General features: G+C 39.4%; 1 protein-coding gene across 1 annotated transcript in view; it reads right to left on the minus strand.

Moving 5' to 3' along the window:
* The window catches only part of DMD (dystrophin), a 1,607,686-nt gene that overhangs the window by 895,437 nt on the left and 687,054 nt on the right, over positions 1-25,195 (minus strand). The gene's annotated exons all lie outside the window — the stretch shown is intronic.

The following is a 25,195-nucleotide window of genomic DNA, read 5'->3' on the forward strand; positions in this document are numbered from 1 at the left end:
TACAAACTGGTAAATAAAGCAAAATTTTAAAACACATGTGCACATTTACTGGTTCAAGATCTTATGGAGGGGGGAAAAATCATAAGACGTTAAGTCAGTGGTGTGCTAAAAATAGTGTATGCATGAAATATTTCAGTTGGTAATCACTGGGTCAGAAGCGACGGTAGATGCATGCTAAGGATGTGAAACATCTCGGAGTCTATTTCATGACTTGGTCTTAACAGGAAGTCAGTGGGATAAGTTGGGTGGTGCTTTGTCCATAACAGACAAACAGCGTTTCTCTCCTAACTGTTCTGTTATTGGGTTAATCCCTCCTCATCTTTCAGAATGAAGTCCAAGGATTGCCTCAATCAGTTCTTTCCTGGCTGTGGCCCTCAGATGGGGTTAAGTGACCCCCCCTCCTTTGTGTGCTCATGGTTCCCAAGACTCAGATCCAAGAACTTATCACACACTGCACTGAAACTGTGAATTGGCCATTCTTCTTCCTTCTCTAAAACACTTGTGATTAGAGTCCATATTTTATTCAGCTTTATATTTCTAGCCTTTAAATACAGTTTCAGAATCATGCATGGTGTGGTCACAATAACATTCACAGAAAGAAAGTCTATGAGTGATCACTTCTGGCAGATTTTAAGAGTGAATGGGAGGAAGGTGGGGAGCAATGGGGGGGTGGGCTGGGATGGGAGTGAAAGACAGAAAACTGTACTTGAACGGTAAGTAAATAAATTTAAAAAAAAAGAGTGAGTGTCAAAGACAGAAGGGGGAAATGGGCCAAGTCTGCAAATATGAAGATATTTATTTAAGGACAAGGATTTTCTAGTCTTCCACTTCCATAACCATCAGCGCAGTGATCTGAGGGTTCTCTGACAAGAAGGAGGCCATACTGAATATTTTAACTGTTTTGTTTCAGAAGTGATTGTGACAAGGAAAATGAAACAATTATGTGGCAAGCAACAGTGAGGGAGATTATTATTATCTGTATAAAAGAACCTCAAGCATGCAGGTCCTTTATGGCTTCCCTACAAATGCTCACAGGGGAAACATGTATGAATTTTAATAATTGACATTTAATGAGAACGCTTTCCTTAAATTTTTCTTATTTTTGTGGTACAGAAGATTCATAAAAATATCCCATTAACATTCATTAAAATGATATTACAGTCTTTGTTAAATAAATTTTGAAGTCATAAAGTGATTTAAACTATTTAATCTTTTAAACTATATTATAATATTATTTCATTGAACTGCTCACTGATGTCTTTCAATCTCTGGATATAGAAATTAAAGTTTTACTTGGCAACAATTACCGATTCAAATTACAATGAAAATATCACTTGCTACACATCTAGACAAACAAGCATCCTGATGCCCACTTTATGGCCTGTTTATATTAGGATACTAATTAATTGTTGGCACTGTTCCAAAAAAAAAAGAAGAGCAGAAAGTAAGTAAAGAGCTCATTACAAACATAATACTAATAACTGCAACTTCCTGGTTTCTCAATAAAATACGAGTAACCACAAAATTAATTATTCAACTGCTCAATTCATTTCACTCTGCCAAATTCATTGTCAAGAATAGCTTAGTGTGACTTTCATCCCGAATAACTTCGTTATTCTGCAGCTGTCAGATTGGAATTGGAACCTGAAAATAGTAGTGAAGGTAAAGATGTAGGCTTCACCCTAAAACATGCTGATATGCTAATCAGTACTACAAGGATCAGATGTTCATTTTCACAAAAGCAGAATTATTATGTATACGGACCAAGACAGTAGAGTAGAAAAAGTACTTTAGGAAGAAAATGATTTTTAAAAATAATTTTTAAAGATCCTACACGTATCTCTTACATGTAGTAAAATACTATTTGTGAAATAAAGGACCAATTCTTATTTGGAAATTATTTTTACTCTAACCCAGAAAAATTTCCAATCATTCTCTTGCCCACATACCACATAGATTACAGACATTTACATTACAGAGGTGTATGTATATGTAAAAGTTTACAAATCCCATTACTGAACAGTCGTTCAAGTTGACACAATTAAAAAAAAATGTTTTGTTGTCATCAATTTGATTTCAGTTTTTTAGTCAGAATTGTAATAAAAATCTAATTCAATTTAATAGAGCTACATAATATAGGTTTATAGTGCATTAAATCTAAATCTACTCTTATTTTTAAAGCATATGAATAATATCGGAAGCTTATCAAATACCCCACTAAAAAGTTCGTTTGAGCCCTGGCTGATGTAGCTCAGTGGATTGAGCACGGGCCTGTGAAGCAAAGGGTCACTGGTTCGATCCCCAGTCAGGGCACATGCCAGGGTTGCAGGCCAGGTCCCCAATGGGGGACATATGACAGGCAACCACACATGGATGTTTCTCTCCCTCTCTTCCTCCTTCCTGTCCCCTCTCTCTAAAAATAGATAAATAAAAAATTTTTTTAAAAAGTTCGTTTGAGTCAAGGTTCGCCGTAGCTTTTTGCTGACTGTGAGCTGCTGTTCATAATCTCAAAGACCCTGGAAATAACCAGAGAGGAAAGCGCTTAAGGAAAAAGCAGGATATACTGAAAAGAATTTCTCAGTGCCTGCAGGGAGGGTCACATTCATAGCTTTATTACCCCTCTGCCCATTTCACTGATGAGAGAACAGAGGCTCAGATGAAATGTGCCAAAAACTCACACAGTCCTTCTGTTGTTTCATTGTTAGTATACAAAAATGCCTTTGATTTCTGGATACTGACTTTGTATCCCGCTGTTTTGCCAAATTCATTTATTAGGTTGAGCAGTTTTGGGGTAGAGTCTACAGGATTTTCCATGTACACTATCATGTCATCTGCAAACAATGACACTTTTGTTTCCTCCTTTCTGATTTGGATGCCTGTAATCCTGAAGGAAGGCCAAGCTTGCCCAGGACTCTTCATAAATTGTTATGTATGCAGTATCTCATGTTTTGGCATCAAAAGTGTTTTGAACTATTCAGTACCCTAGCATTTTCCTAGAAAAATGAATTAAGTGCTTCGCCTTGCTCTTAGAAAACATGCATTTTTTCTGATAAGAGCAATAATAATTATGATATTTCATAGTTACATAGAATTGCTTAGCTGGGGGATTTACAGGATATCTATGTATCTATCAATATCATTGTAGTGTTTTTATTGACTATAGTTTAGTGGGAATGTTGGGAGTGGTATTTTTAACCCTTAAACATGTTATTTTAAAAAAATGCCACTTTTTCTCTGCTTATAATCTACTATTCCTCTTCAAAATGAGTGTATTTGTTTGATGTCTACTTCATAACACATAATACAAATGGTAAATGTGATTTTCCCACTCCCTTTTGAGCTAATATTGTTATAAATTTCTTCTTACTTCCAGTAGTAAGCAATGTTTTCTCTTGTTCCTATTAAGCTTTTGTTGCCCAAATTCACTGGCTTTATTTTCCTGTTTATTACACAGATCAAGAAGAATTTCTTAAATTCTTGTTTCCTCTGACACAAAATATTTCTCTAAGTGCACAGTGCTCACTCTCCCATACGGCAACTTAGGATGTGATTGGAACATTTCACACATTTAGGAAACGTGAGAGGTCCTGCACTATAACTGATATACAGTCATCCACTTGCAGTGGGTCCTAAATGTTTATGAGCAAGATCACTGCTGTTCTAAGCCCATACAGAGGACCACTCTCATCCCCTGAATTTTCTATGAAATTCTGTCTCCTGATTGTCTCCCTAACTCAATGGCTGCTCATTTTCATGTTGAAGCACCTCAAAGTTTTGTCCTGATCCATCTTCTCTTGTTTACTTAGATTACTGAATCCATTCATATAGTATTATTATTTTTTTAAAGATTTTATTTATCTATTTTTTAGAGAGGGAGAAAGAGAGGGAGAAAAACACCCAATGTGTGGTTGCCTGTCATGTGTCCTCTCCTGGGGACCTGGCCCACAACCCAGGCATGTGCCCTGGCTGGCGATTGAACCGCTGACCCTTTCATTTGCAGGCCAGTGCTCAATCCATTGAACCACTTCAGCCAGGGCCATTCACACACTTTTAAATAGGATTTCTATGTCTATGACTTCCACATTCACATGTTGGTCATAAATATTTCTTCCAGCCCTGGCTGGTGTAACTCAGTGGATTGAGCGTGGGCCTGCAAACCACACGATCACAGTTCGATTCCCAGTCAGGGCACATGCTTGGGTTGCAGGCCAGTTCCCAGCTGGGGACTCACGAAAGGCAACCATACATTGATATTTCTCTCCTTCTCTCCTTCCCTTCCTCTCTAAAGATAAATAAATAAAATCTTTACAAAATAAATAAAATAAATATTTCTTCCATGTCCCATGTGGATGTCCCATAAGTATCTCAAGTTTAACATTTGATAATCTGGAACCACCTCCATCTCCTAACTGGCTCCTCCTTTTCTGTTCTCAACTTCTGTATCATGTGATGTGGTCAGAGGTCATCCTTGGCACTTCCTTCTCTCTCAGCGATGCTAATTAATATAGATCACAAATTGCTGGTCATTTTTCCAGCAGAATACATGCACCTAAAATGTGTGTTTATTCCCACTCCCTTTGTCCTATCAAGCCAGGCCTCGCCTGGGCTATTCCACTGGTGTCTTAAGTGGCCCCTCAGTTTCTGAGGCGTTCCCCTCTAATGCATTATCTTCAGCAAAGAGAACAATTATGTCACTGCCTTGCTTAAATTTTTTAATGGTTTTCCACTGCACTTGGAGAAAATCAGTCATCCCTCTTGTGGCCTACAAGGACATATACAACTGCCTTCTTGCCATACACTGACTTTCTCTCAAATCTTTGAACATTCCAGGCTCTTCCCCAAAGTCTCAAGACCTTGTTCATGTTATTCCTTCACATCCTTTCTTCAGCTGTAGGTCTCTGCTTAAATATCATCCTTTGATGATATCTGTTCTTATGTTCCCCTGCTCTAGACCACAGTATGTCTTGTTAACATCTCTTAGAGCCCCTCCTAATTTTCAATAATAGCAATTACTGAAACTTGTAGATATACATTCATGTATGCGACCATTGCCTTAAAATATCTTCTGACTAAACTGTAAGCTCCAAGAAGGCAGAAGCAATGTGTGTTCTGGTAGTTTCTAGAATTCATGGGAGAGAATCAGAATGACCATTTGTTGAATAAACAAATGACAAGGTACAACACAAAAACAAGGTACATGATTTATAGCAATTTCTTAATAGATTAAATACTGATGAAGAATGAGAGAAGTGAAGGACAATAGTTGTATCTACCATCTTTCAGACACTGTAGAGGATTGTGAGGATGCAAAATGGAATACACTGTCCAGGTCTGTAAAGAATCTCTTAAATTTATCTGCAGATAAATTTAAGGGATTATATGTGACTCCACAAAAAAAGTTTCATGAAGAGAAGAAGATATTTAATTGCTGACTCTGACCTTCATTTAAATGGAAAAATGATGAGGCTAAGGTTTTGGGGAGCTTATGGCTCCTCTCTGAGCTCCAATAAGACCAAGAGAACACAAGTTGCATACTAATTACTCACTTAACCAATTAAGATGGCTTCTCTTTTAGCAGGGGGTTGATGTCAAGTCCCACAAGTACTTAGTGCCAGAAAACATATGCTATGCTAGTCAAATCTTTTTTATTGATAACGATTTTATATATTTATTTTTAGAGAGAGGGGAAAAGAAGGCAAAAGAGAGGGAGAGAAATATCAGTGTGTGGTTGCCCCCCACATACCTACCCCCACTTGGGACCTGGCCAACAAGCCAGACATGTGCCCTGACTGAGAATTGAACCAGTGACCCTTTAGTTCACAAGCGTGCACTCAATCCACTGAGCTACACCAGCCAGGGCTGATTTTCTAATTTCTTGAGGACATCAAGATGTGGAGGACAGGTGGCAGTAGTAAGTCAGGTGGCAGAAGGTGCTGGAGATTTCAGGAAAGATACACTTGATGAGAATCCCACTTGCTTTGTCAACTCTTTGTTTTATCATCCTTACTCATCCATGCCTGTTCTTTCTTTTAATTATACTTGGGGAAATATTCATCTTAAATCGATCTAAATCCAATTTTATCTCATTCAGTTTTCTGTAGTCAACTTCAACTCCTTTTACCTCTATACTTAAACATTTCCTGCAAAGAATTTCCTTAAAGCTGATTTATTGTTTCTTGCTTTTATATAAGATGTGCGAGCTGCGAGGTGGTGTGGCAGTGGGTAGAGGTGAGAAGTGATTGTTCAAAGGAAAATGAGGACAGATGCATCATTCATTTACCATATTTTTCAGACTAGAAGATGCACTTTTTCCCCTCAAATCTGGGAGGAAAATGAGGGTGCATCTTATAGTCTGAATGGAGCTTACCTGGCTCCCTGTGGAGGGGGTGGCGGTGGAGCGGGGTCACAGGTTATTAAATATTTCACCACATTTTGGGCTTCAAAAATTTTTTTCCTCCTCTAAAACCTCGGTGTGTCTTATGGTCAGGTGTGTCTTACAGTCCTAAAAATACTGTACTGAGTGTCTACTGCCAAACACTGAGTGGAGTAATGACGATATTCTCATCATTCTTGAGGAGTTCACAATGTTGTGTGTCTGCATATGTGTGTATGGAGTCTGAGAGGGGACTGAGATGGGGAACAGGGAGTCGTGTGAACAACTAAGTACGAATAATGTGATTCATAATATAAAGGGTGTTTCTACTTACAATGCAAATTTGTGGGCACTCACCGCTGCTACCCACCATTGCACTGTATGTGATTATGCCACCATCATAGCCAATATCAACAGCACTAAAGAGTAGTTGTATCTATTGCTCATTTAGATGTTTTAGATGGGGGTTGGCAAATGAAACCCATGGGCTTATTTTCTTTTAATTGCGACAAAAATACAAAAAATGAAGTTTACCCCTTTAACCATTTTAAGTGTACAGCATCACTCACTAATTCGCACTGTTGTGCAACCACCACCACGATCCTTTTCCATTTGCAGAATGTTCTGTCTTTGCAAACTGAAACTGCGTACAGATTGAACAACTCCCCGTTCCTCCCTCCCCCTGGCCCCTAGAAGCCATCACCCCGCTTTCCCTATGAATGTGACTACTCTAGGGACCTCATGCAAGTGGAGTCATGCAATATTTCCCCTTTTGTTTTTGACTTATTGCACTACACACAATGTCCTCCGGCTTCATTCATGTTGTAGCATGTGTCAAAATTTCATTCCTTTGAAAAGCTGAATAATATTCCATTGCATGGATAGCCCACTCTTTATTTATGTGTTCACCTGTCAATGGACATTTGGGTTGTTTCCACCTTTTGCTTATTGCAAATAATGCTGCTATGGACACAGGCGTACAAATACCTGTTCAAGTTCCGACTTTCAGTTCTCTGAGGTATATACCCAGGAGGGGGATTACTGGATCACATAGCAAGTCTGTGTTTGTTTCAGAAATCAGGCTAGTTTTTTTTTTTTTAAATAAAGTTCTACTAGACTACAATCACACCCATTCATTTATGCATTGTCTCTGATAGCTTTTGTATAAAAACGGCAGAGTTGAATATTTGTGGCACAGGCCATATCATCCACAATGCCCGAAATGTTTACTATCTGTAAGAATATATCCAAAGAAACCTGAAACACTAATTCAAAAGAGTATAAGAGCCTCTACGTTCACTGCAGCATCATTTACATTTGCCAAGATCTGGAAGCAGCCCAAGTGTCCATCAGTAGCTGAGTGGATAAACAACTACGGGACATCTCCACAATGGAACACTACTCAGCTGTGAAAAAGGAGAAAACCTCACCTTTCGCCACAGTATGGATGGACCTGGAGAACATTATGCTAAATAAAATAAGCCAGTCAGGAAAGACAAATACCATATGATTTCATTCCTATGTGGAATCTAATGAACTGACCGGCAAAAAGAGACAGATTCATAGATAGAGAGAGGGTTGACAGCTATGGGGGAGAAGTGAGGGGATGGAGGGCCTGAGCAAAAAGGAGAAAGGACTCATGGACGTGGACAACAGTGTGGTGATTGTGGAGGGAGGGGGGTTAAATGGTAATGGAACAACACAATAAAATTTTTGAAACATTAACTCAAAATTTTATATCCACGCACAAAAAATTATTTGTGCTATAGAAAATTGTGCTAGCAATCCTCCACAGTGAATATATATTTGTAAAGAATTAAAAGACCTTCGTGTGGGGAGACAGAAAGAGGATGATGTTATGTTCAGCCTACAGATAAGAAACTAAGGGCCGAATGTCACAGAGAAGTCACAATTGCAATAAAGTCAATCCAGTATTAATATCCAGACTCAACTGCTCCAGCGAAATCTTGCTTTCGCATCACAGAATTACCAAGTTATATCACTACTTCACACATGAGGTGGAAAACTCAGATATAAGTTTTCGGCGTCCATGCAATGTTGCACACTTTCTTCTTTTATTGAAGATCATGGTAGGAGTACTGCTTCAAGCAGAAGTACCTGAGGCTGGCAGCTGCTGAGCTCTATAAGTGTGAAAGAATTTGGCTAAGCGTCCAAATCTTAGCTATTAAATATATCAGATCCACGTGCTAGGTGTGACTGAAAGCAAACTTCGTTTGGGATGCTCAAAGCCAAGGTAAAGTGTCCCTTTGCACTGTTTTGAACATAGCCATAGTAAGACCACAAAAGAACACAACGTAATATAAATAGAAAAAGCAGTGATTCAGAAATAGGTCTCAGGAACCAAATAGCCAAAATAATTCAATGAAATTATTTCCCTGTAGTGCCAATCATATACTCACATGGTATCATATTAGATATACATACCAGTTTATTTGAAATTATTATAGACAAAAGTGGCTGAAAATTAAAAGCATATATATATATATATATATATATATATATATATATTATCTACAATATTAAAGAGGATTTAGGAAATTCTTAAGATAACGTAGTAAATCTTGTTTGTTTTGCCAATGCAGTTTCTGCTTGGCTTTAAAATATTTATTACCAAATAGAAAATTCAATTTGGGACCCCCTACAAGATCACAGGAAATCCTTCATTAAAATTGTAACTGCTGCAATTTGACCCAACCATAACATATAATGGCTGATATTTTCAGATCTCAAGGGTATGAATATTATTTTGAGGATTTATTTGTTTAAATTCAATACATACCCATGCTAACTTTTCAAATATAAAACACCTTATATAGAATGTATCCTAATGGGCATAACACATTTTGCATAATTTATTACAATGGTATACATTTTCTATGACTATGTATATTATTAATAAAGAATGTAAGATGTAAAATTTTATTGAAATATATACAATATTGAAGAGTTGAAGTGAAACTTCATTTTGCCTAGGGCACTTGTAACTAACACATTATGATGTTTTGTGAAGATTAAATAAGATGAATGACACATGTAAGGTCTTCAATTAATAATAGCTCTTCTTTAAAAATATATAAATGTATACAAATTGTTATATTTTATTTATTTCAAAATAATTTAAATAGGGTTTCATATTATCATGTCAAATTTCTACTCATGATGAATACTATGAAAATAAAATCGAGAGTAACATGAAATGGTGTAGGAAATTTGCTGTCTGCCTGAAAAACCAATCAGCGCACTTTTTTTTAAAGATTTTATTTATTTATCTTTAGAGGAGAAGGGAAGGAGAGATGGAGAGAAGTATGAATGTATGGTTGCCTCTCATGAGTCCCCTGCTGGGAACTGGCCTGCAACCCAGGCATGTGCCCTGACTGGGAATCGAACCACAATTGTTTGGTTCGCAGGCCCGTGCTCAATCCACTGAACTACACCAGCCAGGGCCCAATCAGCACATTTTTACTGAACATGGTGGATGGAACATGGTGGATTTCGTACTTTATGCTGGACACAGTTTTAAAGAAAACATTATTACTCTGGCCTCAAAGACTATTATATATTGAAACTCTACTATGATTTGGATGCTATGGGGAGACAAAAAATAAATTAATACTCTAGATCACTGTCTCATAAGAGTTTGTCACAATTTGTACAATAAGGAAGAGCTACAAATAATTATGGAATGAGCCAGTATAAATAAATAACCAGAATATAATACTCCAGATGAACACAGGAATCGGACGTAATCTCCTGATGGGTTGATCGAGAAAGCCTTGATGGAGAAGGATATTCAAGGGCCATTTAATGGACATATATTTTTTCTTTTTGTAACGGCCAATGTCCCTTCTCTGGGGGAGAAAATTGGTGCTCACCAAATTTCCCAGTATTTGCTTATGTGTCCCCCCATTACCTCAAAGTTGCATTGAGACCAATCTGACTGGAGCCTGAGAAATGAGGATGTGGAGAAGAGTGACACATTTGAGGCACTTCATAGACACTGTCCACTGTTCAGTTCCCCTCTGGCAATGCCCCTCAAGTTTACATGGGGAGATGGCAGAACCAGAGATAAAAGCACACTTGGTCCCTGAGTCACTGCAGGGAGAAGAGTCACCTGGTTTATATCAGACTTGGAGTGAAAAAAAAAAGCATTTAAGTCACAGAGATTTAGGGGTTAGTTTTTTGTGGCAGCTATCACTGACTGCTCTAACCATTTCAACTTTGGGGTTAGGGCTATCCTGCTTTATCTTTGGCAGGATGAATCTTCTCTCACTCCACTTGACCTTGGGGAGGCGGGACTTTTAATTATACTGCTCTGCAAACTCCATTTAGGGGTGGGAAAATGACCCAATCAGGCCAATCAGATTTAGAAATTCGAATCCAGAATTAAGAGAAACAGGGACTGAAGGGTTTAGAACTAAGCCATTTTGATGGTGGCACCCGTAACAGCAAGTTTCCTTGAGCTCTGAGTTCTCTGCACAGTCCTTCCAGGGCCGCGGCTGCCTTGCTTCTGGTAAACTATCCAATATCTCCCCAATAGATTTCATTTCACTTAAGGTAAATAAAATTGTTTCTAGTTCCCATGACCAAAGCTTCTGAATGGTTATATTGTGAAGAGGACTAGTATGTGAAATTGTAATATATAAAATTATATTCCAAAGAAGTATAGAATAAGGGCATTTTAGATAAAATAAGTCATTTGCTGCAGTTACATGGCATTGGAAATCAGAGAAGCTAAGTTAGGGTTGTGAGTGCCATGCTATGAATTTTAGATGTTAGTCTCTGGGCTGAGGGGTTACAGAAAATCAAATGCCTTCAGGGGACATGCAGGAGACATAAAACTGTAAAGCTGTACAAGGTATGAGGCAATAAGCGCTAAACTGATCGCGGTGACCAGCCCAAGCCCTGTCTTGCTTCACTGCCTTTCAAAGCTCCCTGCAGGCCAAAGAAAGCAACCCAGCAAAGCATATCCTCCAGCTCTCTCGTCTCAAGGGGCTGCCAGTTTAGACCAAGGCTGTGTCAGAGAGAACCCACTGAGGTTTCTGTGCTGGGGAATGTGAAACAGGAAGCGCTGCTGCCGAAAGACGAACCTGTCAAGACAGGCAGGGGTTGGGGTGGATAGAGATCTCTTACAAGGGATGTAAGGGCTTGAGGTCTCCGGCGGGAAGAGGAAAAGACGGTGATGATCTGGACAGAGTTATAAAGGAAGAGTCTGTGCAAGTTCTGCAGAATGTGGTAAATGCTGAAACATGGAATTAAAGTGGGCTGAGGAATAAAAAGAGGACAATGAACATTTTCACCCAAGGGCCTCATAAGAAATGAAGTGGCAGGGCTAAACTGAGCTGGTAAATTTAAGATGATTTTATTAAATGTGGGACTTTGTAATTCTGTATATTATACTTTATAGCACTAACACATCAAAAAAAACAACCTATAAATATCTCCCTACAGGAATTATGCAATATATACGTATACATACACATACATATACACATATACATGCGTGCACATACATATGTACATGCATGCATACACATATATTATGCAATATGTGTACACATATAGTGCAATATATATCTATATACACACAGAAATTATGTGACATGCACACTCACATGTATACATATATGTACACACATATGGTACCTGGTATACACATGTGTGCATATATAGAGACTATGTAACATCTATAACATATACATATATATACATGTGTGTGTGTGTGTGTGTATATATAGCTAACCCAAGAAAATCCCAGAACTCAAAAGAGCAAGTTTGTGATTTTTCTGGGAGGCCTCTGCAAGGTACGCACAGGAGAGCAGAATACTGAGGGAGTACACACTCCATTTCAGGACTAAATACCTTAAACAGTTATAAATTATAAAACTTGAACACTACTTTCTGGAAGAAATACGTCCCCTTTATATACCCAGATATTAGATCAAATGTATTTTCAGGCAATTGGTGGAAAGTGGGCTTATACAAAAAGGTTTGACTACAAATAAAGCAATAACTGACTGAACGCCAGGGGTCATCTGGAACCTGAGGACTAATCCTAACATAATGGCGCATTTCAATACTAATGCAGACCCAGGAGCCTGTATCAGACTCACACCGGGACACTGTTATTGTCTATTTAATGTGTACACTCGCTTACACAGCAATCGCATTAGCTACCAAATGAAAGTTAGTAGCTGGAGTGGAAGAAGACAGTCTGAGAAAAACTTATATACTTTATGATGATCAAATTCTAGAAAAGGCAAATTAATCCACAGTGTCAGGCAGCAAGATCAATGTTTGCTTGGCGTTGGGTAAGACAGGAGGAAGGGATTACCAAGAGGCAGCTTGTGAGGGTGATGGATATATTCATTATCCTGAACGTGGTAATGGTTTCACTGGTATGTATATACATATGCCAAAACTTAACAAAATGTAATATTTAAACACGTGGGTTTACTGCATGTCAATTACCTCTCAATAAAGCTATTAAAAAGCTATTAGAAGCTTGGTTCCAACACTACCTAAATGCATTACTAGGTACAAACTATTTACTTAACAATATATGCTTCCTCAAAAAGGATAAATGATTACAAGAGTGGATCCTGTGGTATGCCACCCAAATTGACCAATTCCAACTGAAGCATTTATTCTCCCATTGCTGAAAGTATTATCTACTAACAAATCACAATGCAGCCCTTCTCGGAAATTTCCCTCACAAGCCAGGAGCTTCCTTGCCCAACATGATAGTGTCTGGAAGGGCATGCCTGGGTGGGAAACTCACATCCAGTGACTGATGGATGGAAGGCTGCAAAGGTCTAACCCCTTGGCCTCACTCAATACTCTCGACGGCCACCCCAACTCTCTGTGGGATGATGTGAGCTCTCTCTTGCAACTATAACACAAATTTGCCTCCTCCTTTAACCCAATGCTCTCTTTATTCCCTCTCAGGTATTGTTCTTCGGAGTACTCTGCAGGAAAATTTCTGCAAGCAAAGCTGTCTCTGCATGTTTCTTTTTAAAAAAATATTTTATTTATCCATCTCCAGAGGGAAAGGGAAGGAGAGAGGGAGAGAACCATCAATGTAGGGCTGCCTCTCATGCACCCCCTGCTGGGAACTGGCCTGCAACCCAGGCATGTGCCCTGACTGGGAATCGAACCGCAATTGTCTGGTTCGCAGACCCGTGCTCATTCCACTGAGCTACACCAGCCAGGGCCAGCATGTTGTGTTTTTTTTTAAATATTCTTTTTCATTTAAGAGAGAGGGGAGAGAGAAAGAGAAGGCAATTAACATCAATGTGAGAGACAAACTTTGGTTGTCTTTCACATGTGCCCAAGGGGACTGAACCTGCAACCTAGGCATGTGCCTTGACCAGGAATCAAACTGGCAACCTTTAGGTTGTCAGGACAATGCCCAAGTAACTGAGCCACACTGGCCAAGGCTCAGTGTGTGTTTCTTGAGGAATCCAACCAAAGATCAGAACCTATTATGTTAAAAATGTAAAGTGCAAAAAACAGAACTACATACCTGGAGATATACTACAAATATCATGAAAATTCTATCAGTATTCATAAAGATTCATTACATAGCACAATAGCCATCTTTTTTGTTCATTGCTTATTCACCTTGTTACTACATTTCTGGAACAAAATGTAGGATAGAAATCTTTAAATAAAACTCATGGTGAACACTTGGCATGTGATAACTGAGAATTTTTTTGCAGAATGTCAGCTATTAGGGACACTGTCATGCTTTGGAAGAATAACTGTCATTAAATTTTAGTATATGAAGGTACAACATTTAGTTATCAATCTTACGAGATCCATCCATCATGTCCAAATAATGTGAACGCGTGCCAATGGAAATTAAAATTTACTACTGTTACTGTCAGGACCTTGGCAAAATCCGGACTCTTATTTTGTCAATTTATTAAAATGATACCATTAACATACATGGGATTAACAAGATGCTACCTTTTGGGGGGGTCACTTTTCACTAAGTGAAAACTGCCATGAGAATTCTTTCCTTAGGCTGAAGAGAGAGCATTTTGCATGAGAACACCCGTTGATTTTGACTATCTAGCAACACGAAGCACATGTCAGTCCATGCAGACAAATGAACAAAGGAGGAAAATCTCCCCAGTAGGAAGTCCATCCAGGATGTGGAGTGGCAACAGAGATCTCCCATCGAAAGAGAAGCACAGGAAAATAAGGTCTGTGAACTGAAATGATTCTTCCTTCCCCTTCTACCCACTATCATCTATTTTTTAGATATTGATTTCAAAAGTCAGCTCATGCATTTGACATGCAGAGACAGAAACGTAAATGAAGTTCACTTCCAAACCATCTATATACAACAGTCTGAGAGACTGTTGCTGTCAAAAGAATGAAAAGTGAATGAAAATCAAGTGTCTATTTTCTTTAATGAAATCAACCCATGTATGTAAAAAGTGATATAATCAGTACATTTTACTTTTTGAGTTTACTTACTGAAGCCTAACTGCACTGTTCCTTCGCCTTTTGGCCTTCGGACTTCATTATCTTATTAATAATAGAACATCTGTGTGATAGGTATTTTAAATTCTGTCCATTTGCAGTCTTTGATATGAAGAGTTAGATTAGCATAGGCAGAAATGTCCTGAAATTCATTTAGAGAGCTATTTCATAGAAAACATTTCATGTTCGTATTTTCTTTTTTTAAAAGGTTTTATTTATTTATTTTTAGAGAGGGGAAGGGAGGTGGAAAGAGAGAGAGAAACATCAGTATGTGGTTGCCTCTCAGGCACTCCCCACTGGGGACCTGGCCTGCAACCCAGGCATGTGCCCTGACTGGGAATCGAACTGGCGACCCATTGATTCTAAGGCTGGCGCTCAATCCACTGAGCCACACCAGCCAGGGCTATATTTTCTAATATTTACAGTTATTCCCTATAAAACACTTTTTGGGGAAAAATAATTGATAAGAGATATAACTTATGACTACGATGTTTTGAAGCAAAAGCAGAAATACTGAAGCGCTGTGCAGATAAGAAATCTGATTTTTATGGCCAGTAATGAGTGGATAAGGGCAGTCTTCCTACCCAACATATTTCTTAGTGCCTTTCATTTATTTATGAATATAAATTTAAGAAAACACATGGTCATGTCCAGCCAAAAAGAGCTTGTATACTAATAACTATTAAATTGTTATAATATAATACTAATTGGTCGTACCTTTTGTGGTTGATATAAGTCACCAAATAAAGGGACCATAAAGCAACCCACATGAAGCCAGTAAAGACCTAAACACTCCCTTTTAGCAATGCTGTGATCTATTTTGTTATTAGGTACAGAATCCTGAAAAAAAGGGGGGGGGACTGGAAGTAATTCCAGTGCTTTGAAACTCAATCTACAATTTAATTTCCTTTGTGACCTTTGAAACATCGCAGTTATAAAAGTCTAGCTTTCCTAACTCCCCAGATTTGCCGCAGACATTTCCTTATTAAGAAACAAAACAACTTTCACACAATTTCCAGTCCTCTTTCTTCTCAGAAAGAAAAAAAGGATTTTCACTGAACTTCACCTATCTCATTTTCCTGTGTTCTTGAACTTGAAAGTACTTCACGCCTGTTCATATCTCCCTGAAGCTTCCTTCTTTCTCTATTTCAAAAGCCCTGCTCCTCGCCTCTTTCTTTGGCTGTCTTCTAGTCAAGTCCTCTAGATCTCAAATCATTCTCATTATGCTCGTGTTTCCACTCCTAAGTCAAGTGATTTTCACGTGGCAAAGAACTCTGATCATGAGGTCAAATTAACTTACGAGTAACTGACCTGTCTTCACGTGTCGTGAGAACTAATTTCTTGTTGGCATGTGTAGCAAGCATATCCAAAGAAGTGTGCATTTCATCTTCCAGGACTTTAACACGGCAAACGTCAGAACGAGTAACGAATGCCTAACCAGTCCCGTGCATGTAGCGTGCTGATCCAAATGAGTAACAGAAGCTCTCAGGGATTCTGCGGCCGTAAAAAAAGTTCTAATTTCAACGGGTCTTCGGAGGCTAGAAACAACGCTGTTGGATAATTTGCGGAAGACTTAGGATGAACTTGGCACACAAACAACATTTTCTTACATAAATCCTGTGACAAATCTCCCCATGTATTAGTAACAAAAGAGCACCGATTCAAGTCTTTTATGCCATTCAAGAATTTGATCGAGCGTGACTGACTAGGACCTCTACTTTCTAGTTCGAATTGTTGTCACTAGTATAGATCCCACTTTGAAAAAATGTCGAAGTCCTTTTTACAATTTTAAAGCAAGATTCAATAATCCAAAGACCTGTCCGCTGTTAAGTACATACAAATAATAACAAAAGTAGCAATCGGTAAGACAGTAAACAAACAAGTGAATGAAGAAGAACGAGGAGAACGGTCAAGGAAACACCAGGATGCAAATGCTTAGGCTAGGGCAGGATCCAGATAACTGCAGGAGTCAGAACAGTGGCACTAATAAGCAGGAGAGGGAGTGGCTAGGAAAGAAGCGAAGTCACCCTTGTTTAGTGGAATAATGTCCCCTCCTCCGTGCTGTAAGAGAGCCCGTTGGAGCTTCACCCATTCGCTTGGCTCTTGGCACTTGGGTGTGCCTGTGTGATGATGATGTCCACTAGCCATCAACCACATGTCTCAGTCTGAGGGCTTTCTCTGACGCAGAGAATGCGCTACAGCCCGATGCAGGCCAGGCTGGAAGTGCTTGCAAAAAGAACGAAGACCTCTGAGCAACCCTAAAACTTGACTTACGGCAGTTGGAGCAGAAACATCCCAGCTCCCTTGCCCCTTGCCTAAAGTAACTTTGAGACACCTGTTCTATGGTTTCCCCGAATTTCTCCATGGAATGAAGCTGCAGTGCCCCCTACAGCAGTGGCTGGCTCTTTGCAGGCTACTTTATTTTCCCTTTCTCACCTCCGCCCATGCTACCATACCTTCCTGGGATCACTTCCCAAAATAAAAGACCCGAACTCAAAGAAATCCCTGTCTCAGGATTGGCTTTTGGAGGAACCCAAACGAAGACACTTTCAACCTCCCAAATTTTATCACAACCAAAATCAATTCTTAGCTATGGCTAATCTGATCTGATAAAGGGAGAGCACTGATCTGATAAAGGGAAAATCCACTCACGCTCCCCCCCCCCAAAAAAACTGTAGCATGTACTCTTTTTCAGAGAGTATGTGGAATAGAGGCACAGAGACCTAGTAGAAGGCAAGAGAGAGCACGTGTTTACAATGGGTTACATTCCGCCTAATGTTAGGATTCAAAGGATAGACCTTTCAGACACGTAATTCTACTGTTAGCAATTACAAAAGTAGCAATTTTCAAACATTGCGATCTTCACAAGTATACAAAACTTAGTTATTATCAGAAGGTTGTCTCACATCACCAATCGACTTTTATGTTGTGTATTTTTCTCACAATAATAATTCGACGGAATCCCTTCCTACTCATCACATCTGGGGAGTTTTCATTTATTTATGAAAAAAAAAACAGATTTCCCTTTTAGAAATGTTGGATTCTGTGCATTGCGAACCTACTTATTTACTACGGCTAGACAGAGACTCCCTCTTACTTTGTCATGCACATGCTTGCTTTTAAACAAATTTTGCCAAGCGACATAAAGCAGATGGTCTTCTTCAAGAGTGTACTGTGAGCCATGATAGGCAGCTCGTGGTGGTTTCGAGCAGCAGACAGCTGGGTATGGAAGGTCATGGTGCTATTCGAAAAGCCCATCTCCATGTTTGCCGAACTCTGGACTTGGAGAAATAAAACTGCGACTTCAAGTCTGATTCCGTATTCCGTTTTTCTCAGGGGTCTTTACATGACTGCTTCATCATGTTCCACGGTTGTTCTGTTTTTTTATTTATTTATTATTATTGTAAAATACAACTCCCTCCAGCACATTGCATTAGAGATACACTCCTAAGAAACAGATTCAGGATACATTTCAAAGTAGAATCAACAAGTTGTATGTTGGGCTGCCTCCGAGGGTTATGAGTGTTACATCAAAACACTTTTGCTGTGAATTGATGCTGTCATATTCTACTAGGACAGTGTAGTGTGCTAAGTTGTTATTCCCAAGTCCGTTTAACGTTAGTATTACGTATTCTCACTCGTGATGTGGTTTCGCGGTGAGCAGAGTATATTCCTCTGCTCCTGGCCTTTGGGCTTGCCACACAGCTTGCTTTAAACCTGGGCCACAGAACGGAACACATGGATCAGACCTATTCCTTCCACCTACTATCCGACAGGCTGAAGCAGAGTTGGCTGATAGCAGTCCCGTAAGCATGAGGATAATAATGTGTTATTTCGGGTTGTGTTTCTTATGCAGAATCATTGTGGCAGCAGCCAACCAAAATGCCAGTCCCAGAGAGGCACAACGGATGGCTGCCTTGCATCCCTCTCTCATTCCTGGGAGATAAGGATGGAGGGATGGGACAAATAGGAGAGCTGGCGTCTATTTTCTGATCACAGTGCTACCACGTCAGGGAAGGTGCCCATAAAGATGACAGAATTACAGTTCTGATGGCCCCAGAATTCCTTCCAACCAAAGGGCACAGAATGACAGTCCTTAGTGTAAAACCAAGGCTACATCTTTGAACGGGAGAGAAAGACCAATGAAAGAGATGAAAAAAGCGTTTCAAGGGAAACTTAACAGAGAATTCACCTTTTGTGAGCAAAAATATACAGCTTAAATGTCTTTAAATAAATGAATTGTTCTTGTGTTAAGAATTTCTAAAATGTCCATCTAAACGGTAATTTATTTTTCAAAGTGTCTAGCCACTTTAGGAAACCACACTGAATATTTTAAACCATGTTGCTTCCAGCAGAAATCTCTCACAAAACACATCTTTCGTTTGTTATGGGCAGTTTTCCCTTGAGGAAACGGATGTTTTCAAGAAGAATTTGAGACTGTCGGTGGATAAACTAAAGCTAAGAAGAAAAGAATTCTGGGGAAAATTGCCTCAGAGGCAAGAATTTGCAATTCTCACAGAGTAAACCGATTTTTTAAAGTGTTAAATTTGTTAAAATGGCAACAAATCCCCCCACCTTAGAATAGAAGGCAAGTATGTAAGCATAAAAACAAAAAGTTTGTTGACTTCCACAAGAAAGTTACGTTGACTTTAGCGGCTAATGTATATATTTATTTTTCTTTATGGAAGGCTGTTTATTTCTCTCAACTACTATAATTAGAAGAACATATCAAGACCTCAGATTATTCATATATTGCTATAACTATACTTCAAAGTCAGAATTAAGTCTTATTACAGAAAAGGGAAAGTAAATATAGGCAATGTACCCTTCATAAATATTTTGCTGAATAAACTATAATGGAAATGAAATTCTTGTTAACCAAAAAAAACAACGAATCTTATTCATTCCAAAATATTACAGCTTTTGAGTGAGCAGTTTATTATTACACTGAAGCACCCATCCATTTAAAAAGAAATTACTGTGCAATGAGGAGTTACCATGGAATTATACTGTGTTTGGCTTAGGGGTGGCAAGGTAGATGGCACAGTTAGTGCCCTATGGAAACACAAACTCTACCGGATGGTACAGCGTTGCACACAACTCTGCACGACACATAAATTCATGATAAGCACTTGCAAGAGAGGTACAAGAAGAGAGAGCCCTAGGAACATGGAGAGTGGAGTAATTGATTGAGACCACATGGGGATATTTGCACTGGCTCCTGAACGCTGAGTAGGACCTCAACCACCGAAGAACAGGTCATGGTTCCTCATGCACTTGGAGAGGAGCCTTCAGCAGTTGGCTTTGCCAAGCATCTTATAGAACCACAATCTCTTTCCTTTACAGATATTCACCGTGAAAATACCACCTTGTAAATTTTTTTAAAGCTTAAATGCCATTTGATCTCACCTTTAAGTAGAACCTAATCAACAAAACAAACAAGCAAGCAAAATAGAACCAAAGACACTAAAATTAAGAACAAACTGACAGTAACCAGAGGGGAGGTGGGAGGGGATAATGGGGGACTAGGGGGGGAAGGGTTTCCAGGAGCAACTCTAAATAAAGGACACATGGACAAAGCCAAGTGCGGGGGGGGGGGGGGGGAGGGAGGAGGGGAGGGAGGTGTGAATGGCTGAGGAGGAGAGTGGTGGGGGTAAATGCAGACAACTGCACTTGAACAACAATAAAACAATTTTTAAAAAAGATTTTATTTATTTACTTGTTGGGAGAGGGGAAGAGAGGGAGAAAAACATCAATGTGTGGTTGCCTCTCATGCAGCCCTACTGGGGACCTGGCCCACCACCCAGGCAAGTGCCCTGACTGGGAAGCGAACCAGTGAGTCTTTGGTTCACAGGCCAGTGCTTAATCCACTGAGCCACACCAGCCAGGGCACCACCTTGTAAATTTTAAACATAGATTTAAAGCACAGCCGTTTGACATACAAGATGTTTTAAAGTTTGCCTGTTGCTGCTACTGAAGAATAGTACCTGGAAGACAGAACATAATCCTTGAACATAAGAACTCCTATGTGCCATGACTAACAGGCAAGGGGTGCAGCGGACGGATGTTCATAACTTGCGTCAAAAGAAGGCTCTGGCACATACTTTGTATGTGAACGTGGGGCATTGCCTGTTCTCTTTGGCCCTCAAGTTCCTCATCTGTAAAACATGGTTCTCTTGAGAGTGAAGCCATGTATACAAAACACCAAAAGCATGCCGGGCACGTGTGCATTCCTAAAGAAGACACAGCTCTTTAATCTTGTGCAAAGCCTATATCTTACATGTGCAAGAAGGGCCATGTACTGAAATTTTAGTACATTGTCATCATTTTAGCTTGAGGCATAGGTCACTCTTGGGCACGACAATGTAAACTGCTAACATTTACCAATGACCTAACTTAATCCAAAGTAAGTAAGCAGGGGCTATATAACCTAGGAGCACTATGACCACAAAGTTATCCATCTCTCTCCTTAACTACTGTATTTTTTGGACTATAAGATACACTTTCCCACCACCAAATTTGGGAGGAAAATGGGGGTGTGTCTTATAGTCCAAATGTAGCTTACCCAGCTCGCTGTGGGGAGATGGTGGTGGTGGAGAGGGGTCACAGTGACCCTTTGGTAAAAATGATTAAATATTTTACCACATTTTTTGCTTCAAAATCTTTTTTCCTGTTTTCCTCCTCCAAAACCCAGGCATGTCTTATGGTCTGATGCGTCTTATAGTCCTAAAAATATGGTAATTGGTGGATTTTTTTTTTTTGAAGGATGGGAAGAGTCAGACAAAATTTGATTAATGAGAAATTGTTTCAAGGATACGGAGAGACAGAATAAGAGGGTATTGAGAAATGAGGAAAAAATACTTCCATTTTATACAGGTAGAATTCAGGAGGCCAAAGTTCCAAAAATTATGTAAGAAAGTACAGCAAGAAAGTCACCCTAGACATAGCTATCCTTTGTACATATTTCTTGAGGCTGTATAAAAAACAAAACCCTTTTTTATGTTCTCTTCCAATAGCTATTCTCCCATTTTTCCATAACTGTATACTTTGTGGCAGAGCACATAACACTCACAAATAAATACGGTACTGTCATGCCTCAATACTCATCAGCTTCAGAGCTCAACAAGCCCTGTACTCATCACATTTTGACAAGAAAAAAATGTTTCAGCACACAGCCCTTGCTTTGGCCTCATCGCACCTGCTAGAACTTGTATGAGTCACGACACTGCCCCGCAGGAGAAAATGGTTCATTGTTTGGTACCTTTCCGTTTTCACACTCGTCCCGAGTTCTGGAACAAATTAAGGGCCACTAAGGTGTCACTGTATTTCCTAGCGCCCTTGCAGCTCAGATGTTGTCATGTGACTGATTTCTGGCCAATGAAGTATTAGCGTCAGTAAAACATGGCAGCTCCCAGAAAATCTCCCTAAAATTCAATAGGCACAGGTCCCTTGACCCTTCTTCCAGTCTCCTTAGAATGTGGATGTCCTGGGCACTCCATCTTGCAACCTGTGCATGAGGGTCCCCTGTGAAAGGGCAGTGATGGAGAAGGCAGGAATGGCCAGATCGGTCGTAACTGCCCTCACTGCAAACTCCTAGCCTGTTCAGGGGAGGGAAATAGGTTTCTGTCTGTGTGAAGTCTTTTATGTTGTAAAGTCTTTTCTACCGTGAGCCTCTGTTACTCTCAGCCCAAACAACTTCTAGCTGATAAATAAAACAAAGAAGGTTTCTGGGAAAATTACATTTATCAGAGTTTTGTTTTCATCCCAAACTCATCTATTCTATGTTGAGGGGAAAAGTGTATATTTAGAGAAGGATATTTGTGACATGACAAAGCCAAGGAACATACAACGAGTCAAGTCCAATAGTGGCATTATTTCCAAAATGAGGCCAGTTCCACAGGCATAAAATTGGTTTCTACATGAGAGCGTTCTCCCTTTGGCAATAATAAAAATACACGTTTAGGGAGATAACAAACAAGCAAACTATAGCCTCCCGTACACTGAAGAAGTAAGAATCATCTATGGTGAAGAATGGAAATGTGAGTAAACAGCTATCCTGGGAAGCAAACATGTTCAATTACTTTGAGAAAAAGATCCAGGATATTGATCTATGGTTAACTCTGAGATTATGTGAATTTTATATCTAGTCAATTTCTTATCTGAAGCAAGTTTCCAGCTAACCTCCACCTGAACTGTAAAGATTTATAAGAATCTGAAAATGTTGAAGAGAGAAGGCAAATGATGCTGTATGAAATGGCTCTCATAAAAAGCCCATCACTCTGCCAACTCTCAAGTGCTCTGAACTAGCAATGGGAACATATAGACAATAAGCTGATGGGCAGAAACAAACATATTTAATGTATTTCAAAAGCGCTTTTATTAAATAAATACAAAAGATCCCTTCGTTCAATTCCTTCACCAACTGTTCTCAACAACTAAGAATTCAGAAGAAATTATAAGTGAAGCAGGAAATACAAATCAAGGGTTAGTTTAAGTTTCTTTTTTATTTTTAAAGATTTTATCTCTTTGTTTTAGGCACAGGGGAAGGGAGAGGGAGAGGAACATTAATGTGTGGTTACTTCTCCCGCGCCCCCTCCTGGGAACCGGACCTGGCCCACAACCCAGGCATGTGCCCTGCCTGGGAATCAAACTGGTGACCCTTTGGTCTGCAGGCCTGCGCTCAGTCTACTGAGCCACACCAGCCAGGGTGATAGTTTAGGTTTCTAATTCAAATGGTATCCTACACTAAATGGTTCATGTATGAAAATAGTTTCCAAAAAATCACAGGATGAGGATATTTTGTTGATAATTGGTTAGTTTTAAGGAGTGTTTTTGACAGTCACTATATTAACATTAAACACCTCCTAACACCCACTATATGGAACTATCTTTAAAGCTCTGCCTCTGGTGGTGAAACCTCCATGTAATTGGTATCAGCAGTCAAACCATACACTTCATTTGGGGCTGCTGGGTGAAACAAAGACTTCTCTATTTGGCTCGCAATTGCTCTCTCAGTGGTGTGCAGAATGCAACAACTAGCCACTGAAAGATATTCACAAGAAGAAGGGATTAGTTTAGATTATACAGAGCCTGCCTGCAAATATAAACACTTGAGCAGAACAGCATGAAATAATAGAAGGTAGTGTTCAGGAGGGGCACGCCCTATACTGACATACAAAAGAGGAAGCAAGCATATAGCAGAGATGATGGTGCAGGGACTAAGGTTGGTGAAGGGAGATTATAGGAAATGACAGGCTCACAAAAGAGTTGCCTTTCTTAAAGGTTTGATGATTTGTTTCTGGCACATGTGACATATTGATGATGTCAAATTATAGTTTTCATCATCATCACCAAATAGTATTTATTCACCATGTGTGCTGCACTTGGCATTGTACAAAGAACTAAAATTGACCACGTTTCTGATAGCCAGAAGTCAATAAAATAAGTCAGACCAATCAGTGTACAGGAAGGTAGGAGAGAAGATCAAGAACAAGATACTTAACTGGGGAAAAATATAAGGTGAACAATAAACTTTTAAATATTTCCAATATTTAGCCCTGGCTGGTGCAGCTCGGTGGATTGAGTGCTGGCCTGCAAACCAAAGGGTTGCTGGTTCTATTCCCAGTCAGGGCACATGCTGGGTTGTGGGCCAGGTCCCCAGTAGGGGGCACGCAAGACACAACCACACATGGATGTTTCTCTCCCTCTCTTTCTCCCTCCTTTCCCCTCTCTCTAAAAATAAATACATAAAATCTTTTGAAAAAATAAAACTTAAATATTTCCAGTATTTCGGTGAGTTGGTGAGTTGTGTCTATGTATGTGCATGTAAGAATGTTTTCTGATACATTTATGGGGATAAATGATGAACTATTTTCTTTACACACATAACTAAGTTTTAAAAGTGAATTCTATGAAACCAATAATTTACTAAATAATGATTTTTAAAAAGATGGTGAAGTTGAGAACCAAAACAGAAGCCCTGCCCATATATAATGGTTTCAACAACGCAATGAAGCGGAGCACAAATAGAAAATTTCACTTTTTCCTCGATTTCACGCTTCTTTCTCTACATTGTCCATATGAATGAATGCATGACAATTCTTTCCCCTGGTTGGAACAGTCATTCCGAGATGAGATATACAAAAGTCTCCCATGCTCAGGAGATTTGGTTCTTACCTCTTCTTAAATCTACCAGGTTCAAAAACCAGCAGTAGAATCATGCATTGGCACATGCGCACACACACACTTGTGGGAAGCACAGGAAGATCCAATCTTACATAAAAATCTTTTACATTGAGTAAAGACTAATTC

The sequence above is a fragment of the Sturnira hondurensis genome, unplaced genomic scaffold (assembly GCF_014824575.4).
Source record: "Sturnira hondurensis isolate 20B ecotype Veracruz unplaced genomic scaffold, ASM1482457v3 Scaffold0006693, whole genome shotgun sequence".
In the NCBI taxonomy this organism is placed as follows: Eukaryota; Metazoa; Chordata; class Mammalia; order Chiroptera; family Phyllostomidae; genus Sturnira; species Sturnira hondurensis.